Source organism: Nycticebus coucang, chromosome 7 (assembly GCF_027406575.1).
Source record: "Nycticebus coucang isolate mNycCou1 chromosome 7, mNycCou1.pri, whole genome shotgun sequence".
Classification (NCBI taxonomy): domain Eukaryota; kingdom Metazoa; phylum Chordata; class Mammalia; order Primates; family Lorisidae; genus Nycticebus; species Nycticebus coucang.
Window position 1 is genome coordinate 30,780,113 of NC_069786.1, and position 26,874 is coordinate 30,806,986.

The 26,874-nt window shown below is 36.9% G+C and overlaps 1 protein-coding gene across 1 annotated transcript in view; it reads left to right on the plus strand.

Moving 5' to 3' along the window:
- The window catches only part of HNMT (histamine N-methyltransferase), a 60,716-nt gene that overhangs the window by 7,599 nt on the left and 26,243 nt on the right, over window positions 1-26,874 (plus strand). The window lies entirely within an intron of this gene.

Genomic DNA, 26,874 nt, shown 5'->3' on the forward strand with positions numbered 1-26,874 from the left:
GATAATTTTAAGGATAACTTTTATCCAAAAATGATTTAAATGTCCGCAGAAAAGGAAAATCTCATAAGAAGCTCTTTAAGCTTGTTCCTCTTAAAGTGTGGTCCATAGACTGGTTACTGGTTTGCAAACAGTTGTTGGTCCATATGGAGATTAGAAACATAGACTGAAATGTTAATTGATGGCTGGCTCCCTTCCTTGGGAAAGTCCCACTGTGGGGGAAAAATACTTGCTTAATGACACAGTTAATTCACTCTTACTCTAGTCAACCCATTCTTTCAGAGGAACAGGCCTAACTGGAGTACCTCTGACTGAGTTCCAACACTGCCTTCTACTCATTCAGAACACTCCTAAGTCTCCACTTAGATGGTTTTAATGATCACATTGTGCTCAGAGCCTGTGCTTTTATTGTAGGAGAAAATGAAAGGTCTAGAAAGACAGATGGACGTGGGTGTTATTTCTGACTCTGCTGTGAATGTACTAAGTGACCTTGGCTAAAATACAAGCTGCAGTTTGCTCATCAGTAAAATGGGAACATTAGAAATTCAACTTTATTGGCGATGCCTGTGGCTCAAGGAGTAGGGCGCCAGTCCCATATGCCGGAGGTGGCCGGTTCAAACCCAGCCCTGGACAAAAATCACACAAAAAAAAAAAAAAAGAAAGAAAAAAAAGAAATTCAACTTTATGGATTTTATCTCATATAAGATAGATTACATTTATAAAATATTTAAAACATCATTATTGTTCCTAGAAAGTGAAAACTCTTTCCTTCTGTAAAAATGAAACAAAAGGTTTCATCTCAAGACATTGCCTCATGTCAAACTCTTGAATAATGTTTGTTTTTAAAGTTGCTATTCATCTGGAATTTTGAGTTAATACATTAATATATAAAGTGTGTTAATATATTACTTATATACATATGTCTTTAGTTACTGTTTCCTTTTGTGTGAGTAACAGAGGCTTACTAATGATTAACATTTGGTATCAAGTGGATGTATCACCACTTGTTACTTAATGCTAAGAGGTGATCCCTCGAATCTGTTAAGTGTTCCAGTGCCCCATGAATGAGCTGAATTGTCTTCATTAACACAAAGATAACCAAGAGCCTTCTAATGAAGTGGGATGACTAGTTTTTAATATCATTATCTGTTTATTTTTCATAAAATATACTGTGATATTGTATAATAAGGACTAATCCTTAAAATTCTTTTACTTTCTCATCATTTTTCACCGAGAAAATAAAAACCAACACAGACAAATAATAAGGGGTATTGTCATAAACAATACTATAGAAAGAGTTTAAGCTAAAATATTGGATTATTGATTACAGATACTTTAAGCTCTCCAAATTATAATAGTAGTAAATTGCCCGGATTCATTGTCCTGTTAATTCATTTAACAGAATGTCATTTCCAGTGTGTTTTGCATATGAGTTTCAGGCAACCAACAAGCAATGATGCTATCATTTGATAGTGTCACTTGTGCTTGGACAAGAAGAGAAGCCCTACAAGGAAAAGTAATTAAAAACAATCTCTATCATAACCGAGTTAATTGACCTTTTACTATAAAGTTAATTGAATTTCTAATGCAAATTTATACAGATGCATATAAGCTATCTAGAGGAAGGAACATTTGGCCTGGATGATGATTCCTTACATAAAGGTGCACCCAGAAGCTAATATAGAGAACTTATCAAAATAAAAGGAGAAATACTTGGAATTCTTCTAACTGAGCCCTAACATCATATTAATAACAAGTTCTGCCTTCGGGAGAATATGTGCCCTTTAAGGTCACTATTCATAAGAAATCAATGAGAAACATAAGAACTCTAAGAGAAATTCAAGCTATGGATACTTAGTTTTTACTACCCAAGTAAGTTACATGAAATCAAAAGCAGTGCACTTAAAACTCCCTTGGTAAAGGTGTCCTTGTCATGAAAGAATAGTGCGTTGAGGGGAAAGGACACCATACTTCAGTTAGTCTGAGTGCTCACATAGCCACTGGGAGGTGGTCATCTGGAAGGCTGTCATTGCCTAACCAAACCCCCTGCAGAAGAACAAGACTACATAACCATACAGCAATGGGCTGCTTATCCTCGAGTTACAGCAAGGCCTCCTCACATGCTCTGTGACTCACAGTGTGCCTGAGAGTTTTCCCTTGTTTTGTGGCTATCCTTTCAAATCAGTCATTGAACTCTAATCCTTGGCAAGTGAGGTCATTGGTCCTGTCCAGTCACTTGCACAGGACTCCCATAACACACCTCACAGGGTTCCACTTTGGTCTCAGTTTACCAGCCTGTCGGATTTTACTCCCTAGATCTTCTCTTCTTGGTTGCCAAGATACTTGAAGGTGATTTTCTGCATATCTTTGATTCAAATATTCTCTCTGCATTTGTAATAATGCTAACACTTCTCCCACCACAATCGAAAAATATACCGCAAACAAACAAAACAAATAAAAAGCCTCTTTGCTGCTTTTATACTACTTAATGCTCAAGTTCTTTTGGAGTCTATTTGAGTTTCTTTGTAGGAATCAGCAGGAAGAAGGTGCGTAAACATCCTGTCTGTTGGTCTCTCCTCTTTGGAGTCTGGTGTTTGTGTGGAGAGAGTTTCTATAGTGTAAGAGAGAATGTAAGGTGTTTGAAAAGGTGCTTGGCAGTTTGGTTTGGAAGCCAAGCAATTATTAGGGCTCTGAGCAATTCAAAAGAGAGGAATTTGATGGCACACTCTTTGGGGGTAATCTTTAAGTGATCTATCACATCAATAAAGTACAACTGATTAGCAGCACTGTTATCCAGAGGTTATACATTCTAATGTTAGGAAAATATATGGGGTAAATGTTGTATGAACTCAGTAGACAGAAAGAGAGGAAATCCAGATGAAAACAAATCATGAACAGAAATAGAGACCACAAAGAGCACAAAATGGAAGTATAAATTATGTGTGTACATGCGTGCACATGCATTTGTGTGCTTTAATAAAATACAGTGAGTAGCCAGAATTGCTTTATTCAGGGTCTTGAAGTATTCACATCATGTTAATTCAGCAATGGTTTTTAGATTTTGAGAGTAATTCATTATGCTATAAATCTCATAGAATATACTTGTAGGTCCACCTCCGACGTTGATGCTTCCTAAAATTAAACCACTCAGTGGAACTTCATTATTATTCTGCTTTTAATGAGTATTGTCTTTTAGCTAGATGGTACATGGAAAAAAACGAAAGGCATATTCCTTTGGTAAGAGAGAATGCTATTAATTTACAGTGCATATGTTTATGTCTGGAAAAGTGTTCCAGAAAGTAGAAATGGGAAATGTATTCTCTTTGCTTTGTGTTCTGCTTAAAGGAGAATCATTTTATTTGTCTCACTTTATTTGTTTAGTTATAATGTTGAAATTCCAGAAAGTTTTTTTTTTGCAGTTTTTGGCTGGGGCTGGGTTTGAACCTACCACATCTGGCATATGAGGCTGGTGCCCTTATCCTTTGAGCCACAGGCACCACCCAAAATGCCAGAAGGTTTTATAAAGCTTTGACAGAACCATAACTTAAATAATATTTAATTCGGCTTTCTACTTTATTTTCATTAACCTATTATATACCATCTCAATTGCTATACTATACATAAAATAATCATATATGTGTTTGTAGGTTTTTCTTTTTTTTTTTGAGACAGTCTTACTTTTGTCACCCTCAGTAGAATGCTATGGCATCATAGCTCACAGCAACCTCCCTCTTGCCTCAGCCTCCCAAGTACCTGGGACTACAGGTGCCCACCACCACGCTTGGCTATTTTTAGAGATGAGGTCTTGCTCTGGCTCAGGGTGGTTTTGAACCTGCAAGCTCAGGCAATTCACCTGCCTCGGCCTCCCAGAGTGCTAGGGTTATAGGTATGAGCCACTGCTCCTGGCCTTGTAGGTAATTTTTAAGCCACCTGAGCAACTCACATATAAAATATACGTGTTATTGACTCTCTCATAATATTTTCTTTTTTGGTAATTTTTTTGATGTATGTTGAAAGCAGTTAGACAGTTTTTATTCTGCAACATAAAAGACGTCATGTTCCTACAGAGGCTAAAAAATATAGTAGACTGTTGGTGCAGCTGAAAACTAATACAACCTTTTTGGAAGGAAATATGGAGAATCCTCAAAGAACTCAAATTAGACTTCCCATTTGATCCAGCAATCCCATTACTAGTCAGAAGAAAAAAATATCCTTTTATCATAAGGACATTTGCACTGGATTGTTTATTGTAGCTCAATTTACACTTTACAATTGCAACCTCAATGTCCACCAACCCAGGAATGGATTAACAAGCTGTGGTATACATATACCATGGATTCAGCCATGGTATATTCTTGTTTCTTGGAGAAATAAGAATCCAGGAAGCCAACAGGCAATCTAATACATACCCACATAAGAGAAAAACTCAAATCAATTCAAGGTGGGGGTGGGGGAACAAGGGAGTGGGGAGGGGGAAAAGAGACAAGAGTCGGGGGTTACTGGTGTAGGACACAGCTCTTGGGAGTGGGACACAATTATAAGATGGACTTTACCTAACAAATGCAAACAGTGTAACCTAATTCTTTGTAGCCTCAATGAACCTCAAACAATAAAAACAAAATAGGAGAAAATTTAGAGATCTGCAGTACCCTCACTTTACAAAAGAAAATCTGAGTACCTTTAAGGCAGAAAAAGCCAAGGTCTTTTGACTTTAGTCCTGTCCAGCAAATTGTACTAAACAGACATAGAAGTTAATTATTAACATGGCAAAGGCAAGATTAGGAATTTAGCAATGATCAGCTATTGAAGATCAAACCATATCAGATTATTAATCTTGTCTCTTCTCATAAATTACACGTTACAAAGCAGTTTAATGCTTTGAGCTACATAGACAGCAGTAGAATGAATATAATTAGAGTAGGAACTGGAAGAGCCAGTGTGTCAGGTTTAGAAACCAGGACATGGCAGGAAGGAAAGGTTCATGTTTTCAAATGATGTGAAGTAAGCCAACAGTACAGATTAACAAATTAAGAATATTTGAGAAAATATAAGGAATTTAAAGATTTTGGTTTTTTGCCTGGAAAAAAAAAAGAAAAAAGAATTTGAATGTTCTTATTGCCATTTTCAGATATTTTCTGTTAAACTTACTATAGTATATTTGACTCCAAAAGGCCAATGGTTGAAGCTCTAGAGTGATTTCCTGGCTCAGTGTTAGAACTTCTTAATGATCAAAGCTGTCCAAAAATAGAAAAAAATTTCCATTTCTTGGGAGATAAAGAGTTATCTGTTATTTTAGGATTGTTAGCATAGGCTGGAAAAATACTTCCCAGACACATTCCAGAAGGGACATAGGCACTGATTTCTTAGCTGTTTGGGCCACTAAATGTGCTTTCAGTCCTGAAAGTTTATGGTTGTACGAACAGCCTTCTAGAAAGAGGTAGGGATGTCTCCAGGGTGGTGTGACTGTCTCCATATTGGCTGATATTGAGAGGGTGGAATTCTAATGGGGTTTTTAGACATGTAGACAATTTTTAGAATAGACTGTCATTGCTTATAACTTAAAATGACTAAGAACTAGTTTACTTACCTGCAGCGTGACAGTAGTTACTTTGTTATTGTAATAGAAAGTGGTAGACTCTCATGATATACTAATCTACTAGATTTAGAACTATTTTAGAGAATCATAGTTTGGGGCCTTATATTGTTAAAGGCATTTATGATTACTGATAAAAAAAAAACATCCTTTATATATAATTTTACCAAAATAGTTTACTCCATTGTATTGTATTTAAAACTTTCAGTGAACATAGAAGTATTGTTCAAGACAATATACATTATAGATTTGAGAGAATGGGACATAATGCTATAGTATTAGAGTCACTGTCATTAAAAGCAGAGTAAACAAGATAGTTTTGGCTAATTCTATAAGGCTTGAAACAGAAAAACAAAGGATAATGAGCAGAGAGAAGACAAAACTATTATTTGCAGATTAAATGACTAAATACTTAGAAAAGCAAATAAATTCAGTTATAAAGCCTTGCTAATAAGGCTTTATTCTAATTCTTATTAATAAGAATGTAGCAATGGCCTAATACAGGTGAAATAACTAAAAATCAATATGGTAGGTCCTCCTTCTTTGTGGTTTTTGTTAACATTTGGGTGTTTTCCTTCCCAGTTTTGATTATTTACAATCTACTTGAAAATCAATGATGCATGTTTATCCATAGTATTGCAGAAGGACAAGTTTGTATAATATCTTGCCAGTTCTTGGGCGAGTTTGATGCACAGTGCCTCAATTGGTGAATAGGGTTCCACTTGACATTCGCATTGAAAATGACTTTGCAATGTAACGTACACAATCATGCAACTCTGGTGTGAGGAATCTATTATCACTTTCATTTAGCATGTCACGAGGGTTTGGAGTTACAGGGATTAGGTCCAATCTCCAGGCTCTTCTTTAGCTTTGTCTCTGTTAACAAAAACACATTGAGAGAAAGGATGAAAAAAAGAATTTGGTTACTTTAGTTAATTATTTAATTCAATGTATAAAAAGCTTATTTGAAAAAAAGTTTAAATTCATTGAGAGCAATTCAAAAAGATTTAAAGGCGGATAACACACAATACTGATGAGGTTACAGTGATATGGAAACTTTCATGTACAAAAGGAAAAGATATGAAATACAATTTTCCTGAAAGTAATTTGCTGTATATATCAAGAACAGTTCTGATTTCTGTGTAACACACACTGGCCTAACCCTGCTGGTTGTTAAAATATTGAAATCCTGAGCACGTAGCCCTTCCTCTGTTGGTCCCCCCTCCATGTTCCCACCCCCCGACCCCTCCTCCAGGTGTTGCTTTGGTGCTTCCTTCTGGACACCCCACTCACCACAGCCACCTCCCAAGGCTGCATAAATTGGACTGGTTTTTCCCACTAAGGGGGGCTGCTAAGACTGTCCTGTGCTTTCTGAGCAGCTGCCTCTCTTGTCCTTAGGATTGTTTTATTGCTGTTTCTCATGATAGAACAAGAGTCTCATTCTAACCATTAATTCTAGGTCTGGGACATGAAAAAATTAAGAATTTTACATAAAAGTTCATGCTTCATTTAAGTTCCTCATAATAGTAAAAGAAAACTAATCACACAGAGTTAGCAAGTTATTGTGGCAGCCAGAGGACCCTATAATGGTTGACCACTGAGGGTGACAGTGTGAGAGAAGACTCAGATTTGGTTATCTCGCGTGGAATAACAGATGAGGGCCTGGAGAGGCTAGCAGGTGCTGCCCTCATAAGGCTTCCCAAAGATCCTTTCATTCAGCAAAATCACAAAATGTGTTGAAAAGCTGATAATAGAAATAGGGGAACTAAAACAATGGTTGCCTTAAACAATCATTAGCAGGGAAATAGAAAGGGAAAAAGCAGGGAAAAAATCATGAAGGTTACATCATGTTATTCTAAATTTAAAGAAAAGGTGTAACCTTTAATGTTCTTCACTCACTTCAGTGATTCCCATCTATACCTTGGCATGGTTCAGTCAACAGTAATCCTTAGTTGCAACTCTCCTTCCTTACCCCCTGATGATTTTATGAGTGCTTTGGGGAAGGTGGGGTGGAGAGGCCTGGACTGGTCAAACAGGTTCTCAGGAATGTTAGCCCTGAGCTGTAGGGTGCTAAGCATTTCATTTAAACCACCAAGCTATTATTGGGGTCTGAGGGACCTGGACTTTACCCCATAGCTTCAGCTATAATATATCCTTAGCTAAGACCTACAAGTTATGTATATACTCAAATGTATATGCACACATTACACCATATATTATACCGTGTTATATAATATATATGATATACCATAGATACTATATACGTAATATATAACATAGTATATGATATAGTTAATGCCTACTTAACTATATAAAATATATTTCCATATATTAATGCATACATATAATAGAAATATTTTATATTAATATAAATAATAAAAGGTGAATAATTAAAACAATTATTTTGTATGTTCATTTAAGAGAATATAGTATGACACTGCAAGTAACATGTTCAAAATGAGCTTTGGTATATTCATAGTTTAACTCTCAAGGATCTCACCTGGATAGACTAAAAAGATATTATTCGCTTGAAGAAATTAAAAAAAAAAACACACCAAAATATTAACTCTTACTTTCTCTAGCAGTGAGATATTTACTTTATTTTCTACTTTATATCTTTCTGTGAGGACTAGACCCCTTGGCTTCTATTTTACCTCCTTCAGCTAAATGGCCCTGACAGATGTTTTCCTGACATTTTCCTCAGAAGATTTTGATTCAGCTGCAACAGTACTATCCCCATACAGATATGTAAGCACAATCCTAGCTATGTTGGTGATTCACAAAGCTTTTCTTTAGAGGCCATAGATTTTCCTGCACCTGGGTCCAAGTATATGTTAGCTATGAGGAGGGTGGAGATGAAGTTGATCAAGAGAATGATGATTATCAAGAGAATGCTGAGGTACTTGATGTTTCCCGTTGATTATTTCCTGCTTCTGGCTCCATAAGGACAGCAGGTTCTCAGACTCTTTCTTCATGCTAGGGGATAAATGCCCAATAATTTTGTTCAGCAAGATTTGTGTTTTAACCACTATTAATGCCTCAGGCTAATAGCAGGAAGCTTAGGTGAGAGATTGTAAAGTTATTTGTGAAGGAGAGAGAAAGAGACCTGATATTGATGAAATTACAACCCTGTAATTATCTTTGCCAGTTTAAGTAGTTTCCTTTTGTAACTCCTGTCTGTGCATAACAGTAGCAGGAGAAAACAATTCATTAAGAATAACTGAATATAACTAACTCTAGAAACATTACAATATTGTATGTATAGAATTCATTGCTCTTTCTATGTACAGATAGTCTCCAACTTACAATGGTTTGCCTAATGATTTTTTCAACTTTGCAATAGTCAGATGGTAGAAATTGTACTTTGAATTTTGAATTTGACTTTTGATCTTTTCCTGGCTAGAGGTATTCTTACGAGACTTTCTCCTAGTGCTGTGCAGCCGCAGTGAGCCACTGCTCCCAGTCAGCGTGATCTCCAGAGGAAACAGCTGACCCTCTGCGGGGTGCTATCTTCTTGCCAGCTTTTTTTGGATTCTTTGTTTTGTGTTTTTGCATCGCACCAGTTCTACAAAATGCCCATTTTTGATTTTAAAATGTTCAAGTCACAATAGGCTTATCAGGACGTACCCTTACCATAAATCAAGGACCACTCATATGTGTGCAAATATAATTCAAGTATCTACATAAATTTAAAATTTATAAATCAAAATTAAGGCAAAATTCTGTCTTTTCTGAGTTGTCTGTTGAATACCTCTACACTGCAGTGTTTGGCACCCTTTGAGAGAGTCTAAAATTTTATTTTATAGAATATTTGGGTTATATGACTTTTCTTAGGCTTTTTGCAGTTGCAAAGCCTTTGGGCAGTAGATTTCCTGGGCCAAGGGCCAGAAGACACACTAAAGCAAATGACAATGCCCTTTTGACTCAAAGTTTATATTTATAATTCTCTTCCTGAGACCTGATACCTGTTCTAATATTTTACACTCATACTCCTATACAGACAAATTGCTTCAAAACTGAAGCACCAGGGTGAGGGTAGAGGTACAGAGACAAGAAAAGAAAAAAGAAAGGATCTTGTCAAGAATCTTCTACCTTTCGTGCTGCTGCTCACAATCAGATTGTTCTTGCTCTAGCTGAAAAGCCATAGCTGAAATTATTTTTCAACACCAAGCACGGCATTATCTTGGCAATCTTTCTTCCCAGAATCAATTTTTTTTTTTTGCCTGATATTCTAGTAGAGGCAACAAAGATGATAGTAATCTTAATGCAACATGTAACAGAATAAAATTTTTCCTACTGATAATCTAAAGAATTCACATATGTTTTCACATGACAAGTGAAGCCAGAAGAGGCTGAATTCAAAAGGCAGGAGATATGACCACAGTCTTTAATCCTTCACTTTGCTGAGGTGCAGATTTTGCCATTTGGGGTGGCCCCAGGGTCCTCAAGCTGAGATTTGTGTTTTGTTTTATGTAGAATCCATCAGAAGAACAAGCTGGATGCCATGAATACATGATGAGGGCTCTTTCAAGTTTTGATTTTATTATGGAGCTGCCCATTTAGAAAAGCAAATCTTCATTCCCTTTTTTCCTAGTCTCGCTGGGGCTTTTTAAAAATGTCACCTTTTCCATGAAGTTTACATGACCACTCAACTGAAAACTGCCAAGCCCCCACGCCATGGCTTTCTCTCTTTTTTTGTTGCTTTGGTTTTCTTCTTGGGATTGACTTATCACCATCCACAAAAGTTGGATGTTTTTCCCTGTTTTATTGGATGCTATTTCTCCAGTGATTAGAAATTGGCGCTGAGTAGGTGCTCAAAATATTGGTTTGATTAATGTATAATGTCTTCAATTTATTAAGTACTATGTATCATAAACTGTGGGAGATTATTTTCAGATAATGTCTCTAACCCTGTAACATGGACCATATTCTCTATAATTTAAAGAAGTGAGAGATTAACACATTTGCACAAGATAATTCTGATGTATACTGCATTTGAATTCAGTTTTGTCTCCCTACAGTCTCTTAATTTTTCCTTTCCACCTTTAATTGAATGACCTTGGATTTTAAACAAAAACATAACATTCCTTTGCTATTTTATTAAATGTATCCTTGAAGTATGGAAATGGATGAAAATTGTCTGGAAATTGAGACATCTTTCTTTTTATAATTTTTATAAGTTCTACTATTAGAGATCTTAATTATATGTCCATTAAATATAACCATGATGCATTTAAAATATGGCTTATAGGCCAGCAGGACAGTTTAACCTAAAAAATATCTGGCTTTAAAATTAAGTAAAACACTCAACAGAGCACAGAAAGGACATGTGATAATTCATTCTGTAGTGGTGGCAGATTTGAAGGACAGGGTCATATAAAATATACAGATTTTCAGAGAAGAAGATTTTTAAAAATTCAGTTTTCATTTAACTTCCAAAACCAAAAAGCCAGCATATTCTATGTGGTAGAAAATAACACAGGGGTGAAAGAACAGGAAAAAAAATCCATGATTTAGCCACAAGACCACTTTTGATTAAACTAAAATTCATTAACTTTTGAAGTAATCTGGGGCTAGACAGCTTCCAAAAAGTCACTGATCTATATTCAAGATTTTAGAAAGGAAACCATAGAGAGGCAGTAAAGCATTGTTGAAGGCCTATTATTTCCCAGGCACATTGCTAGGGACTTCACATGTGTCATCACAATTTATTCTCATCGCAGCTCTGTAGTGGCTTCATATAAAAATGAAGGAACTAAGGGTCAGGTATTTTCAGGCACCGATGGCTTGAAATGCATGTTGTCAGGTAAGAGATCTGGAACTAACTGCAGGTCCAGGTCAGATTTTCCTAAAACCCATGGGTTTCCTCTCATACCATAAAAAACCTCAACCATAAATATCATGCAGAACCTGCTTAATTGCTCTTAATAATGTTAGAGGAAATTCTGGAGTTTAAAATAAGTGACCCAGAACAGGAGGTAACAGGTGGAACACAGATAAGCCCAAGGGTTATATTCTCCTGCCCCCCTCCCTGGGCTCTCTCTCCCCCTTCCTCACTGGAGTCAATAACTCTGCCTTTGTACTTTCACTTTTGCCCTACAGAATTCCATCATGATATTGTAATAATTTATTGCACTCAAGTAGTATTAATATCTCCTTCCCATTACCAATTTCTACATTTTTTTTCTCCTTCTTGTATATTTTGTATGATACACAATGTAGCAGAGGAAAAAAAAATTCCCTCAACCCTCATGAGTTCTCAGTTGGGATGGACCTCTTTAACAAGAAGCAGGTAAACAAGAGGAGAAAAGCCATGTTTACGAACATGTGCAATGTTTATCCTTTGGGGGAAACCCTGATGAAAAGTGGCTGGAAACACTGGCTTAGAACTCTGGCTTTTGAAGCACCTTCAACAAAGGACAAATACATTTGTGGGGAAATGACAAAAGAATGTGGTTTAAGGCTTTCAGGGGTGGGAAACCATGGGAAGGTTTCTTTTCTTTAATTATTAAATCATAGCTGTGTATATTAATGCAATCATGGGGCACCATACACTGGTTTTATATACCATTTGACATATTTTCAATTTTCATCATACTGGTTAACATAGCCTTCCTGACATTTTCTTAGTTATTGTGTTAAGACATTTATATTCTACATTTAGTAAGTTTCATATGAACCCTTGTAAGATGAACTGTAGGTGTAATCCCACCAATCACCCTCCCTCCGCATGGGAAGGGTTTTTTTTGCAGATTCCTCTGATACTGTCTCAGGGTCAGTTAGAGTCCAGAGTTTCTCCTTTAAGGGTGAATTTATATCCTGCCTTTGGACAGTAAAGCAGGAGGATAGAGAGAGCTTTTTCTCCATTTGTTGCTGCTTAATTGCCTTTAGATGAAAATTAATTTTCATTTCAAAGCGTATATATTGGAGTGAACTATTCTAGTTTTCTTTGATATATCTAATATTGTTCATTTTCATGCATTGGTCACTGAGTAATATACTCTGAAGATTTGCCTGTCCTGCTGAGTATGTGTCTAATCTGCGGATCCTGGCTATTACAGAATATACTGAGTTGGCTGTTGTATATCTACCATAGTTTTTCTCTCTTCTAGGGTTTGCCTTGAACCCTTTTCAATCTCAAGTAATGATAAATATCATGGTGCAGTATCTCTTTATAGTCCTGTGTGAGAATCTCTTTAGTTTGTGTATTTGCCTAAGTTCAGAACTCTAGAATCACAAGTTATGAACATATTTAATTTGAATAGGTCTTACCATAGTGGATGCTCCAGTCCAGACTCTCAGCCATCTGCATGAAATTTCCTCTATCTGAATATCCCTGATGGCACTTAGGGAGCTATTATAAGTCCAATAAACATAAAGTGCTATTGAATTGTCATTTACTTTTCACCTCTCTGATTGCTATTGAGTTTAAACAATGTCAATGTGCCTGTTAACTTCAAAAAAATTATCTCTATAAGACCAACACTTTGGGCATTTCCTGACATACAATGGATACTTAGTAGACGCATGATTGAAAGAGAAACATTATAGCATGCAAAATTCCTAAACTAGTCTCAGGCTTTGATCAAATAATCTTTAGTACTTTCTTTGGTTATCTCAAAACCTGAATAATAAGTAAATTACATTTTTTGAAGTAATTAATTATGTCAATTAATAATAAATCAGTTGTCCTGATTTATATAGTTGAATATTATTCATAAGTGTGATGTAGGAAAATTCTACACAGATCTATAAAAATGAATTTTAAGAACAGTTACCCTAATTGATACAGAGTGCAAGTAATGTTTTCCCACTTCATAGATGGGGAAATGAGGTCAGGAGAGGTTTAAATATACTATTATACAGAAATCTGGTAGCACTATAAGGAAAAATAGAAAGTATTGGGCCATTTGGCTACAGCTGGCATGACTTCATTATGTTCATTATGTGATTAATAAAAGATTTGATGTCCCAGCAATCATGTCAATGAAGTTCTATCCTTTGTATCACAATAGTGACAAGCAAGGGTTATCATTTTATAATGACCAGTTGAAGATAGAAGAAACATGACATGTGAGACTCTCACCTTCTCACTGTCTGACTAAAATGTACACAGACAAAATATGTGTATTCTAGGGGCAGTGCCATAGGAACAAAAAAAAGCATGGATTAGGAATTTGCAAAACCACCCCAATTCCATCCCTTGACTGCCTTGGGATCTCAGATGGCAAATACATGTGTCCATCAGTAATGCAAGTGTAAGTGTTAAGTTCAATTTAAAGACGCCTAAGAACAGGATTTTACTCAATGTGTCAGCTAAGCTGGCTAGGCGTAGGGTGGTCATGGCAGAGATTTTGCTAGTGATTTCCTTCCAATCTATTTTCATACCCTACCCTTTAAATGTGCTTTTGTTGTTGTTGTTGTCTTAGCAGAGTACCAAGAAAACCTTTTTCCAAGTTGTGAATTCCCTCTTTCCTGCATTCTTTTTTGATTTTCAGTCATCCAAATAACTATTTTCCTAGCATAAGTCTGTCTGGCCATGCGTTCATGCATCCATCTAGCCAGCTGTCTACATACCTAAAAATACAAATGTATTTTTAATCAATAAGAGTTTCATTTTTACTAGCAAATTTACCTAAAAGAGAAAGTCTCCAACTCAGAAGACCAGTTCTTTGAGTTACCAGACAAAGATCATATATGATCACATCTTCGATGTACTAACTAACTATAATGCAGCCACGCCTTATAAAATCAAAACAGCCTGGTACTGGCACAAAAACAGAGAGGTAGATGTATGGAACAGAATAGAGAACCAAGAGATTACCCCAGCTACTTATTATCATTTGATCTTTGATAAGCCTAAACATTCAGTGGGGGAAAGACTCCCTATTTTTCAAATGTTACTGGGTGAATTGGCTGGCAACCTGTAAAAGACCGAAAGTGGACACACACCTTTCACCATTAACAAAAATGGATTCTCACTGGAAAAAAGATTTAAACTTAAGACATGAAAGTGTAAAAATACTAGAGGAGAGTGCAGGGAAAACACTTGAAGAAATCAGCCTGGGAGAATATTTTATGAGGAGGACCACCTGGGCAATTGAAGCAATACCAAAAATACACTACTGGAACCTGATCAAACTAAAAACTTCTGCACAGCCAAGAACACAGTAAGTAAAGCAAGCAGACAGCCCTCAGAATGGGAGAAGATATTTGCAAGTTATGTCTTTGACAAAGGTTTGATAACCAGAATCCACAGAGAACTCAAACATATCAGCAAGAAAAGAACAAGTGTTCCCATCTCATGGTGGTAAAGGGACTTGAAGAGAAACTTCTCTGAAGAAGACAAGTGCATGGCCTATAGTCACATGAAAAAATGCTCATCATCAGCCGGGTGTTGTGGCAGGCACCTGTAGTCCCAGCTACTTGGGAGGCTGAGGCAAGAGAATCTCTTGAGCCCAGGAGTTGGAGGTTGCTGTGAGCTGTGATGCCACAGCACTCTACCAAGGGCGACAGCTTAAGGCTCTGTCTCAAAAAAAAAAAATAAAAAGTAAAAAACAAGGTTATATAAGCAAATGTATTGGAAAATCAGGTTTGGATTATGCCATTTCTAAAATCAACTAATATAGAATCCTCAGTAATATATTTTGAATTGAATTTTGTCTGAGAACTAATTGTTACTTAAATTAACACCTACATCAACCAGAAAAAAAAAAAAATGCTCATCATCCTTAATTGTCAGAGAAGTACAAATCAAAAGCACTTTGAGATACCATCTAACTCCAGCAAGATTAGCTCACATCTTCTATAGCATATCCCAAAGCTATAGATGTGCACTGCTGGTGGGAATGCAAACTAATACGTTCCTATTGGAAAGAAGTTTGGACATTACTTAGGGATCTAAAAATAGACCTGCCATTCAATCCTGCAATTCCTCTACTAGGTATATATACAGAAGACCAAAAATCAGTTTGTAACAAAGACATTTGCACCAGAATATTTATTGCAGCCCAATTCATAATTTCGAAGTCATGGAAGAAGCCCAAGTGCCAATAGACCCACAAATGGATTAATAAATTGTGGTATATGTACCACATATTCCACCATATATGTGGAATATTATGCAGCCTTAAAAAATATGGAGACTTTATCTCTTTTATGTTTACATGGATGGAGCTGGAACATAATCTTCTTAGTAAAGTATCTCAAGAATGGAAGAAAAATTATCAGATGTACTCAGCTCTACTATGAAACCAATATATAATCACCCATACTTCCTTATGAAAGCTATAACCTAACTACAGCTCAAGATGAAGGGGCAAGAGGAGGAGAGGGGAAAGGAGGGTAATTGGTGGGACCATACCTATGGTGTATTTTACAAGGGTACATGTGAAATCTACTAAGTGTGGAGTGTAAATGTCTTAACACAACAATTAAGAAAGTGTGGTGAAGGCTATGTTAACCAGTTTGTTGTAAGCATTTCAAATTATATATAAAACCACCACATTGTAACCTATAAATATATTATTGTACACAGCTATGATTTAATAAAAAATACCATGTACTCCATAAATGCATTATTATACACAGATATGATTTAATAAAAAGTAAAATAATTTAATAAACTTTCACAGAATCATTTTAAATTATAAATCAGAAATAAAAGGGGAATTAAAAGTAACCTGTAATGCCATGACCCTGAGATAACCACTGACTGTAATTTGGTGCATATCTTTCTAAACACTACATAGTAAAATAAAGTGCTCCATAGCCCTTTGGTTTATGCTGACACATACTTGCCTTTGCCTAATTCAGCTCAAATTTCACTCATTGATCCACTGAGAAAATCCATTATATCATTATAGCATGCACAAACTGAAAAATCATTAATTTGCTTCAAGAATAAAAAAGAAAAAGAAAAGTATCATATATTAGAACAGAGTTGTTTCATCATTATTATTTCTCCATTTGTCAAAGGAAATGTTGCAGATTTTGTTCCTTTGGGGAAAATATTTAATATGTCACTTCTTAATAAGATTTTAGTTAACCCAAACAGCTGTTTGTGCGGACCTCCAGAAGAGCTGACCTGTGATGTGCGATTGGCACACTCCCGGACCTCTGGAAGAGCTGTGCCATGACCTGCGATCGGCGCCCTCCAGGACCCTGGTAAGAGCAGCGCCAGGACCATCATGGACCTCTGGAAGAGCTGTCCAATGTCCTGCTATCGACACTCTCCTAGACCTCCATAAGAGCTGCACCTGCCCAGACCCCAGAAAGAGCTGCACCAGGACCTACTATCCCACCCACTGGGCCTCCCCACGCCCTGAACAGGAACTCTGGGAGCCACACAACCCGCATCCTCCCTCCTGTACCCTCCCTGATACCACACTGGCCCGTTCATCTGGCCAGCGACTCTAAGAGCCGCATGCCCTCCAGAGCCCTCCCTCCCTCTGCACGGAGCCCATCTCCTAGCCAGAGACTGCTAGAGCTTTGAACCCTCTGTGCCAAAGTCACTGGCACCAGGCACTCCCAGAACCATGTGCACCACACACTGCCCTGTTGCTGGATCCAGGGGTGTCACACTCTGGAGCTCCTCCCACAATCAGAACTCCCTGGCTAGGGCAGCCCCAGAAGAGCTACACAGGGTCACTCCCTACAAAGATCCAGCAACAATAGAGTGATTCCCCCTGGGGTCTAATCTCAGAGAGACACCACCCTAACTCTGACAACAGCCAGAGACAACAGTCAAAAAAAATCATGAGACAAAATCAAAGGAAAAACTCTGGCAATATGAATAACCAGAGTAGATCAACTCCCTCAAGGAACAATGGGGCAGACACACCACAAGATCCCATGCACAAATAGCTAAGATGTCAGAAATCGAATTCAGAATCTGGATACCAAATAAGATCGAATTAGAATTCCAAGCAGTAACCCAAAAGATGTCTCAAGAATTCAACGAATTCAAAGACCAAATGAACAAAGATTTTGACACATTGAGGCAAGAAGTTGCAGCCCTCAAAGATCTGACAAACAGAGTAGAATCCCTTGGTAACAGAATGGAGCAAGTAGAAGAAAGGACTTCTGACATTGAAGACAGAGCTTTCGAATCCTCCCAAACTCTCAGAGAGGAAGAGAAATTGAGGGCAAAAACAGATCACTTTCTCAGAGAGCTCTGGGATAATTAGAAGAAAACCAATATTCATCTTATAGGGATCCCTGAAAGTGATGAAATGGCTTCACAAGGCACAGAGTCTCTTCTCCATGAGATTATGAAAGAGAAATTTCCAGATATGCCAAGAGATTCTGAATTTCAGATAGATGACAGGTTCAGAACTCCAGCATGACTCAACCCAAATAAGACATCCCCCAGACACATCATAATCAATTTCACTAAAGTTAATATGAAGAAGAAAATTCTGAAAGCAGCCAGATGAAAGAAAACCATTACCTACAAGGGGAAGAATATTAGAATAACTGCAGATCTCTCTGCTGAAACCTTTTAAGCTAGAAAAGGATGGTCATTGACTTTTAATCTCCTAAAACAAAATAACTTTCAACCCAGGATCCTGTACCCAACTAAACTGAGTTTCACTTATGATGGAGAAATTAAATACTTTAATGACATTCACATGTTGATGAAATTTGCCACAACTAAACCAGCTCTCCAGGATATTATCAGACCTATCCTCCATAAAGACCAGCATAATCCTCCACCACAAAAGTAAACCCACCCAGAAACTTTTGATCAAATGCCAACATCTACAGTCGCGAAAGGATTAAAAATGTACACCAGACTTTCAAAAGACTTATCAATATTCTCAATTAATGTGAGTGGTTTAAATTGTCCTCTAAAGAGGCACAGGTTGGCTGACTGGATACAAAAACTCAAGCCAGGGGTCTGTTGCATACAAGAATCTCATCTTACATTAAAAGACAAATATAGACTCAAGGTTAAGGATGGTCATCTATACTCCAGGCAAATGGAAAGCAGAAAAAAGCAGGCATTGCAATCCTATTTGCAGATGCAACAGGCTTTAAACCAACCAAAATAAGGAAGGATAGGATGGACACTTCATATTTGTTAAAGGTAATATTCAATATGGTGATATTTCAATTATTAATATTTATGCACCCAACCAAAATGCACCTCAATGTTTAAGAGAAACTCTAACAGACATGAGCAACTTGATTTCCTCCAGTTCCATAGTAGTTGAAGAATTTAACACCCCTTTAGCAGTGTTGGATAGATCCTTCAAAAAAAAGCTAAGCAAAGAAATCTTAGATTTAAACATAACCAGTTAACATCTGGACTTAACAGACATCTACAGAACATTTCACCCCCCAAAAACTGAATACACATTCTTCTCATCAGCCCATAGAACATACTCCAAATTGACCACATCCTGGGCCACAAATCTAACCTCAGCAAACATAAAAAAAAAAAATAGAAATTATTCCTTGCATCTTCTTACCACCATGGAATAAAAGATGAACTCAATAGCAACAGGAATCTGCATATACATACAAGAACATGGAAGCTAAATAACCTTATGCTGAAGGATAGATGGGTTATAGAAGAGATTAAGAAGGAAATCACCCAATTTCTGGAACAAAACAACAATGAAAACATGAATTATCAGAACCTCTGGGATACTGCAAAGGCAGTCCTGAGAGGGAAATTTATAGCACTGGAAGCTTTCCTTAAGAAAACAAAAAGAGAGGAAATTAATAACTTAATGGGACATCTCAAACAACTGGAGAAGGAAGAACATTCCAACCCCAAACCCAGCAGAAGAAAAGAAATAACCAAAATCAGAGCAGAATTAAATGAAATTGAAAACAAAAGAATTATACAACAGATCAATAAATCCAAAAGTTGGTTTTCTGAAAAGATAAAATAGATAAACTTTTGGCCAACCTAACTAGGAAAAAAAGAGAAAAAATATCTAATTTCATCAATCAGAAATGGTAAAGATGAAATAACAACAGACCCCACAGAAATTCAAAAAAACTTTAACAAATACTACAAGAAACTCTACTCTCAGAAATATGAAAATCTGAAAGAAATCAACCAATACTTGGAAGTACGCCACCTAGCAAGACTTAGCCAGAATGAATTGGAAATATTGAACAGGCCTATCTCAAGTTCTGAAATAGCATCAACTATACAAAATCTCCCTGAAAAGAAAAGCCCAGGACCAGGTGGTTTTACATCAGAATTCTACCAAACCTTTAAAGAAGAACTAGTACCTATATTACTAAACTTCTTCCAAAATATAGAAAAAGAAGGAATACTACCCAACACATTCTATGAAGCAAACATCACCTTGATCCCTAAACCAGGGAAAGACCCAACAAGAAAAGAAAATTATAGACCAATATCACTAATGAATAGTGATGCAAAAATACTCAATAAAATCCTAACAAACAGAATCCAACAACACATCAAAAAAATTATATACCATGACCAAGTGGGATTTATCCCAGGGTCTGAGGGCTGGTTCAATATACGTCAATCTATAAATGTAATTCATCACATAAAGAAACTAAAAAATAAAGACCATATGATTCTTTCAATTGATGCAGAAAAAGCTTTTGATAATATCCAGCATCCCTTCATGATCAGAACAATTAAGAAAATTGGTATAGAAGGGACATTTCTTAAACTGATAGAGGCCATCTACAGCAAACCCACAGCCAATATCGCATTGAATGGAGTTAAATTGAAATCATTTCCACTTAGATCAAGAACCAGGCAAGGTTGCCCATTGTCTCCATTGCTCTATAACATTGTAATGGAAGTTTAAGCCATTGCAATAAGGGAACAAAAGGCAATCAAGTGTATCCACATAGGGTAAGAAGAGATCAAACTTTCACTCTTAGCAGATGACATGATCATATACCTGGAATACACTAGGGATCTACTAGAAAACTTTTAGAAGTGAACAAGGAATACAGCAATGTCTCAGGCTACAAAATCAACACCCATATATCTGTAGGCTTTATATATACCAACAATAGCCAAGCGGAAAAAAGTCAAGGACTCTATTCCTTTCACAGAAGTGCCAAAGATGAAATATTTGGGAGTTTATCTAACAAAGGATGTGAAAGATGTCTATAAAGCGAACTATGAAACTTTAAGAAAAGTAATAGCTGAAGATGTTAACAAATGGAAAAACATACTATGCTCATGGCTGGGAAGAATTAACATCGTTAAAATGTCTATACTACGCAAAGCAATATATAATTTTAATGCAATTCCTATTAAAGCTCCATTGTCATATTTTAAAGATCTTGAAAAAATAATACTTCGTTTTATATGGAATCAGAAAAAAACTCGAATGGCCAAGACATTACTCAGAAATAAAATCACAGCAGGAGGAATCACGCTACCAGACCTGACACTGTACTACAAATTGATAGTGATCAAAACAGCATTGTACTGGCACAAAAACAGAGAAGTAGAATAGGGAACCAAGAAATGAATCCAGCTACTTACCATTATTTGATCTTTGACAAGCCAATTAAAAACATTCAGTGGGGAAAAGATTCCCTATTTAACAAATGGTGCTGGGTAAACTGGCGGGCGATCTGTAAAAGACTGAAACTGAACCCACACCTTTCACCATTAACTAAGATAGACTCTCACTGGATAAAAGATTTAAACTTAAGACATGAAACTATAAGAACACTTGAAGAAAGTGCATGGAAAACTCTTGAAGGAATCAGCCTGGGTGAATATTTTATGAGGAGGACTCCCCAGGCAACTGAAGTAGTATCAAATACCACTGGGACCTGATCAAACTAAAAAGCTTCTGCACAGCCAAGAACATAGTAAGTAAAGCAAGCAGATAGCCCTCAGAATGGGAGAAAATATTTGCAGGTTATACCTCAGATAAAGGTTTAATAACCAGAATCCACAGAGAACTCAAATGTATTAGCAAGAAAAGAATATGTGATCCCATCTCAGGGTGGGCAAATGACTTGAAGAGAAACTTCTCTAAAGAAGACAGACGCACGATTTACAGACACATGAAAAAAAGCTCATCATCCTTAATTAACAGAGGAAGGCAAATCAAAACTACTTTCACATATCACCTAACCCCAGTAAGAGTAGCCCACATAACAAAATCCTAAAACCAGAGATGTTGGCATGGATGTGGAGAAAAGGGCACACTTCTACATTGCTGGTGATAATGCACACTAATACGTTCCTTTTGGAAGGATGTTTGTAGAATGCTTAGAGATCTAAAAATAGACCTGCCATTCGATCCTATCATTCCTTTACTAGGTATGTACCCAGAAGATCAAAAATCACAATATAACAAAGACATCTGTACCAGAATGTTTATTGCAGCCCAATTCATAATTGCTAAGTCATGGAAGAAGCCCAAGTGCCCATTGACCAACAAATGGACTAGCAAATTGTGGTACATGTATACTATGGACTATTATGCATCCTTAAAGAAAGATGGAGACTTTACCTCTTTCATGCTTACATGGATAGAGCTGGAACATATTCTTCCTAGCAAAGTATCTCAAGAATGGAAGAAAAAGTATCCAATGTACTCAGCCCTACTATGAAGCTAATTTATAGCTTTCATATGAAGGCTGTAACCCAACTATAGCCAAGAATATGCAGAAAGGGCCAAGGGAGGGAAGGGAGAGGGGAAGTCAGGGTGGAGGGAGGATAATGGGTGGAGCCACACCTACTGTTGCATCTTAGAATGGGTACAGACGAAACTTACTAAATGCAGAATACAAATGTCTACATACAATAACTAAGAAAATGCCATGAAGGCTACGTTGAACAATTTGATGAGAATATTTCAGATTGTATATGAAACCAGCACATTGTACCCCTTGATTGCACAAATGTACACAGCTATAATTTAAAAAAGACAACTGTAAAATTCTTAGTTTAGTTTAGTAGCAAGATGCATAGTTTTAAATTTGTTAAATGTTTCCTAAAGTCTCATTTTTTGCTTAATGATGTCTGAGCAATTGATTTTTAAATAGAAAAGGAAACATTAGAAATTTAAAATGGTTGAAACATGTTTTAGTGCATGTTTTATTTTTCCTATTGTGATGTTTCAGAGGTTAAAGGCTCGGGAAATAGAGGCTGAATATGTCTTTGTGATAAGGTGAGAACCAAGTCTTACATAATGCTAGTTACTGATCCCTTTGGCTCTAAAGTAATGTTTTTCAAGTGTGTTACGAAGAAAGTGTAGTGTAATGAGTTTATTCTCAATAGTGGAAATGTTTTCAGTTACCTTATTATTTGCCAGAATGTTAATAAATAGAATTCTTTCCTTGTGAATGACAAAACAAACAAAAAAAGAATTGATAAACCTATGTTGACACAATGTAATTACCCAAAGTACATAGTTTACTTTAGGTTTCACTCTTGGTGTTGTATAATTTATGTGTTTGCACACATGTGTAAAGACATATCCATTATTATGGTATCACACAGAGAGGTTTCACTGTCCTCAAATCCTCTGTGTCCTGCCTGTTTGCTCCCCCACCCCCCAACTCCTGGCAACCACTGATCTTTTTACTGTCTCCACAGTTTTGTCTTTTCCAAGCATGTCATATAGTTAGAATTATACTGTATGTAGCTTTTTCAGATTAGATTCTTTCACTTAGTAATATGAGATCAGACAGTTAAACCATTGAATTAATTTTAGAAAAAGTGCTATGCACCTCATTGCTGAATATCAGTCACATTTGAAGTACTCCCTGTGGGAAACCATGCACTGATGGAGCAGTGCCTACTCCACCCTTCAAAGCACTTTTTCTAGGATGAGTTTGTAAACCTAATTGTCTGACATATACCAACAGCTCTTATGACCGTTCCAGAGAAAGAGTTCCCAAATTGCTTTGAAGGGTAGACTAGGTGCTGGCATTGGTGCATAGCTTTCCAAGGAGAGTACTTCAAAGGTGACCATAATGCTATTCATGGCACTTTTTCTAGGATGAGTTTGCAAACTTAATTATCCAACTTTGTATACATTTATATTTCCTCCATGATTTTTCATGGCTTGAGAGCTTAGTTCTTTTTAGCACTGAATAATCCATTTTCTGGATTTACCACAGTTTGTTGTTACTTATCTCTTCACCTACTGAAGGACACCTTGGTTGCTCCCACATCTTGGCAATTATGAACAAAGCTAATAAATATCCATGTATAGATTTTTGTGTGGAGATAAGTTTTCTTCTCCTTTGGGTAGATACCAAGAAGCTTGACAGCTGGATCACATGGTGAGAGGATGCTTAGTTTTGTAAGAAACTGCCATTCTGTCCTTCACAGTGGACTGAACATTTAGAATTCTCATCAGAAATGAATGAGAATTCTTTTTGCTCTACATCAGGCGTCCTCAAACTGCGGCCTGCGGGCCACATGAAGTGGTGTGAATTGTATTTGTTCCCGTTTTGTTTCTTACTTCAAAATAAGATATATGCAGTGTGCATAGGAATTTGTTCATAGTTTTTTCTTTTTTTTTTTAAACTATAGTCCGGCCCTCCAAGGGTCTGAGGGACAAAGAATTGACCCCCTTTTTAAAAGTTTGAGGACGCCTGCTCTACATTTTCATTAGAATTCCATATTGTCAAAGTTCTGGGTTTCGGCATTCTAGGTATGTAGTGCCTTCTCATTTTAGTTTGCATTTCCTTGACATCAGATGATGTGGATCATCTTTTCAGCTTTTATTTGCCATACATGTATATTTTTTGGTGAGATGTTAAGGTCTCTGGCCCATTTTAAAATCTGGTGGTTTGTTTTCTTTTCTTTCTTTCTTTTTTCTTTTCTTTTCTTTTTTTTTTTTTGCGTTTTTTGGCCGGGGGCTGGGTTTGAACCTGCCACCTTTGGCATATGGGGCCGGTGTCCTACCCCTTTGAGCCACAGGCACTACCCAGTTTGTTTTCTTAATGTTGGATTTTAAAGATTCTTCTGTATACTTTGAATAACAGTTTTTTCTCAGATTTTCCCCCCACAACTATTTCCTTTGATAATATCTTCTCATTCTCCTCACATTCTCTTTTGCAGAGCAGGTTTTAATTTTAATGAAGTCCAGCTCATCATTTCTTTCTTTTATGGATCATGCTTTTGGTGTTGTGCTTAAATGGCATCACTACAGCCAAGGGCATCTAGATTTGCTCCTATGTTATGCTCTTAAAGTTTTATAGTTTTGTGGGTTTTTTTTTTGAGACAGAGTTTCACTCTGTCGTCCTGGGTAGAGTGCCATGGCATCATATCTCACAGCAATCTCAACCTCCTGGACTCAAGTGATCCTCTTGCCTCAACCTCCTGGGTAGCTGGGACTGTACTCACCTGTCACAATTTGTGGCTAGTTTTTCTATTTTTGGTAGAGACAGGGCCTTACTCTTCCTCAGGCTGGTCTTGAACTCCTGAGCTAAGACAATCCACCCACCTCAGCTGTGCAGAGTGGTAGGATTACAGGCATGAGCCACAGTACCTGGCGAGTTTTGTGCTTTTTAATTAGGTCTGTGATTTATTTTGAGTTAATTTTTGTGAAAGGTATAATACTTGTGTCTAGATTCAGTTTTTTGCGGGTGGATGTCTAGTTGTTCTAGCATGCTGAAAAGATTACCTTTAGTCCATTGTCTTGCCTTTGCTTCTTTTTTTTTATTTTTTTTTTATTAAATCATAACTGTATACAATGATATGATTATGGGGCATCATACACTCACTTCATAAGCCATTTGACACATTTTTATCACAGTGGTTAACATAGCCTTTCCGGCGTTATCTCAGTTACTGTGCCAAAACATTTACATTCTACATTTACCAAGTTTCGCAAATACCCCTGTAATATGCACCACAGGTGTGATCCCTCCGATTCCCCTCCCTCTACCCACCCCCCCCTTTCCCACTTCCCCCTATTGTTAAGTTGTAGCTGGGTTATAGCTTTCATGTGAGAGTCCCAAATTAGTTTCATAGTAGGGCTGTGTACATTGGGTATTTTTTCTTCCATTCTTGGGATACTTTACTAAGAAGAATATGTTCCAGCTCCATCCATGTAAACATGAAAGAGGTAAAGTCTCCATCTTTCTTTAAGGCTGCATAGTATTCCATGGTATACATATACCACAATTTATTAATCCATTCGTGGATCGATGGGCACTTGGGCTTTTTCCATGACTTAGCTATTATGAATTGGGCTGCAATAAACATTCTGGTACAAATATCTTTGTTATGTTGTGATTTTTGGTCTTCTGGGTATATGCCCAGCAGAGGGATTACAGGATTGAATGGCAGATCTATTTTTAGATCTCTGAGTGTTCTCCATATATCTTTCCAAAAGGAATGTATTAATTTGCATTCCCACCAGCAGTGCAGAAGTGTTCCCTTTTCTCCGCATCCACGCCAACATCTCTGGTCTTGAGATTTTGTGATATAGGCTAGTCTCATTGGAGTTAGATGATATCTCAAAGTAGTTTTGATTTGCATTTCTCTGATGATTAAAGATGATGAGCATTTTTTCATATGTCTGAAGGCCGTGCGCCTGTCTTCTTCAGAGAAGTTTCTCTTCAAATCCCTTGCCCAGCCTGCGATGGGATCCCTTGTTTTTTTCTTGCTGATGCGTTTGAGTTCTCTGTGGATTCTGGTTATTAAACCTTTGTCAGAGATATACCCTGCAAATATCTTCTCCCATTCTGAGGGCTGTCTGCTTACTTTGCTTACTGTGTTCTTAGCTGTGCAGAAGCTTTTTAGTTTGATCAAGTCCCAGTAGTGTATTTTTGAAGCTGCTTCAATTGCCCGGGGGGTTCTCCTCATGAAATACTCACCCAGACCAATTTCTTCAAGGGTTTTCCCTGCATTCTCCTCTAGTATTTTTATAGTTTCATGTCTTAAGTTTAAATCTTTAATCTAATGAGAGTCTATCTTAGTTAATGGTGAAAGGTGTGGGTCCAATTTCAGTCTTCTACAGGTTGCCAGCCAGTTCACCCAGCACCATTTGTTAAATAGGGAATCTTTTCCCCACTGAATGTTTTTAATTGGCTTGTCAAAAATCAAATAGCGGTAAGTAGCTGGATTCATCTCTTGGTTCTCTATTCTGTTCCAGATATCTACTTCTCTGTTTTTGTGCCAATACCATGCTGTTTTGATCACTATTGATTTGTAGTAAAGTCTGAGGTCTGGTAGTGTGATTCCTCCTGTTTTGTTTTTATTTCTGAGTAATGTCTTGGCTATTCGAGGTTTTTTTCTGATTCCATATAAAACGAAGTAATGTTTTTTCAAGATCTTTAAAATATGA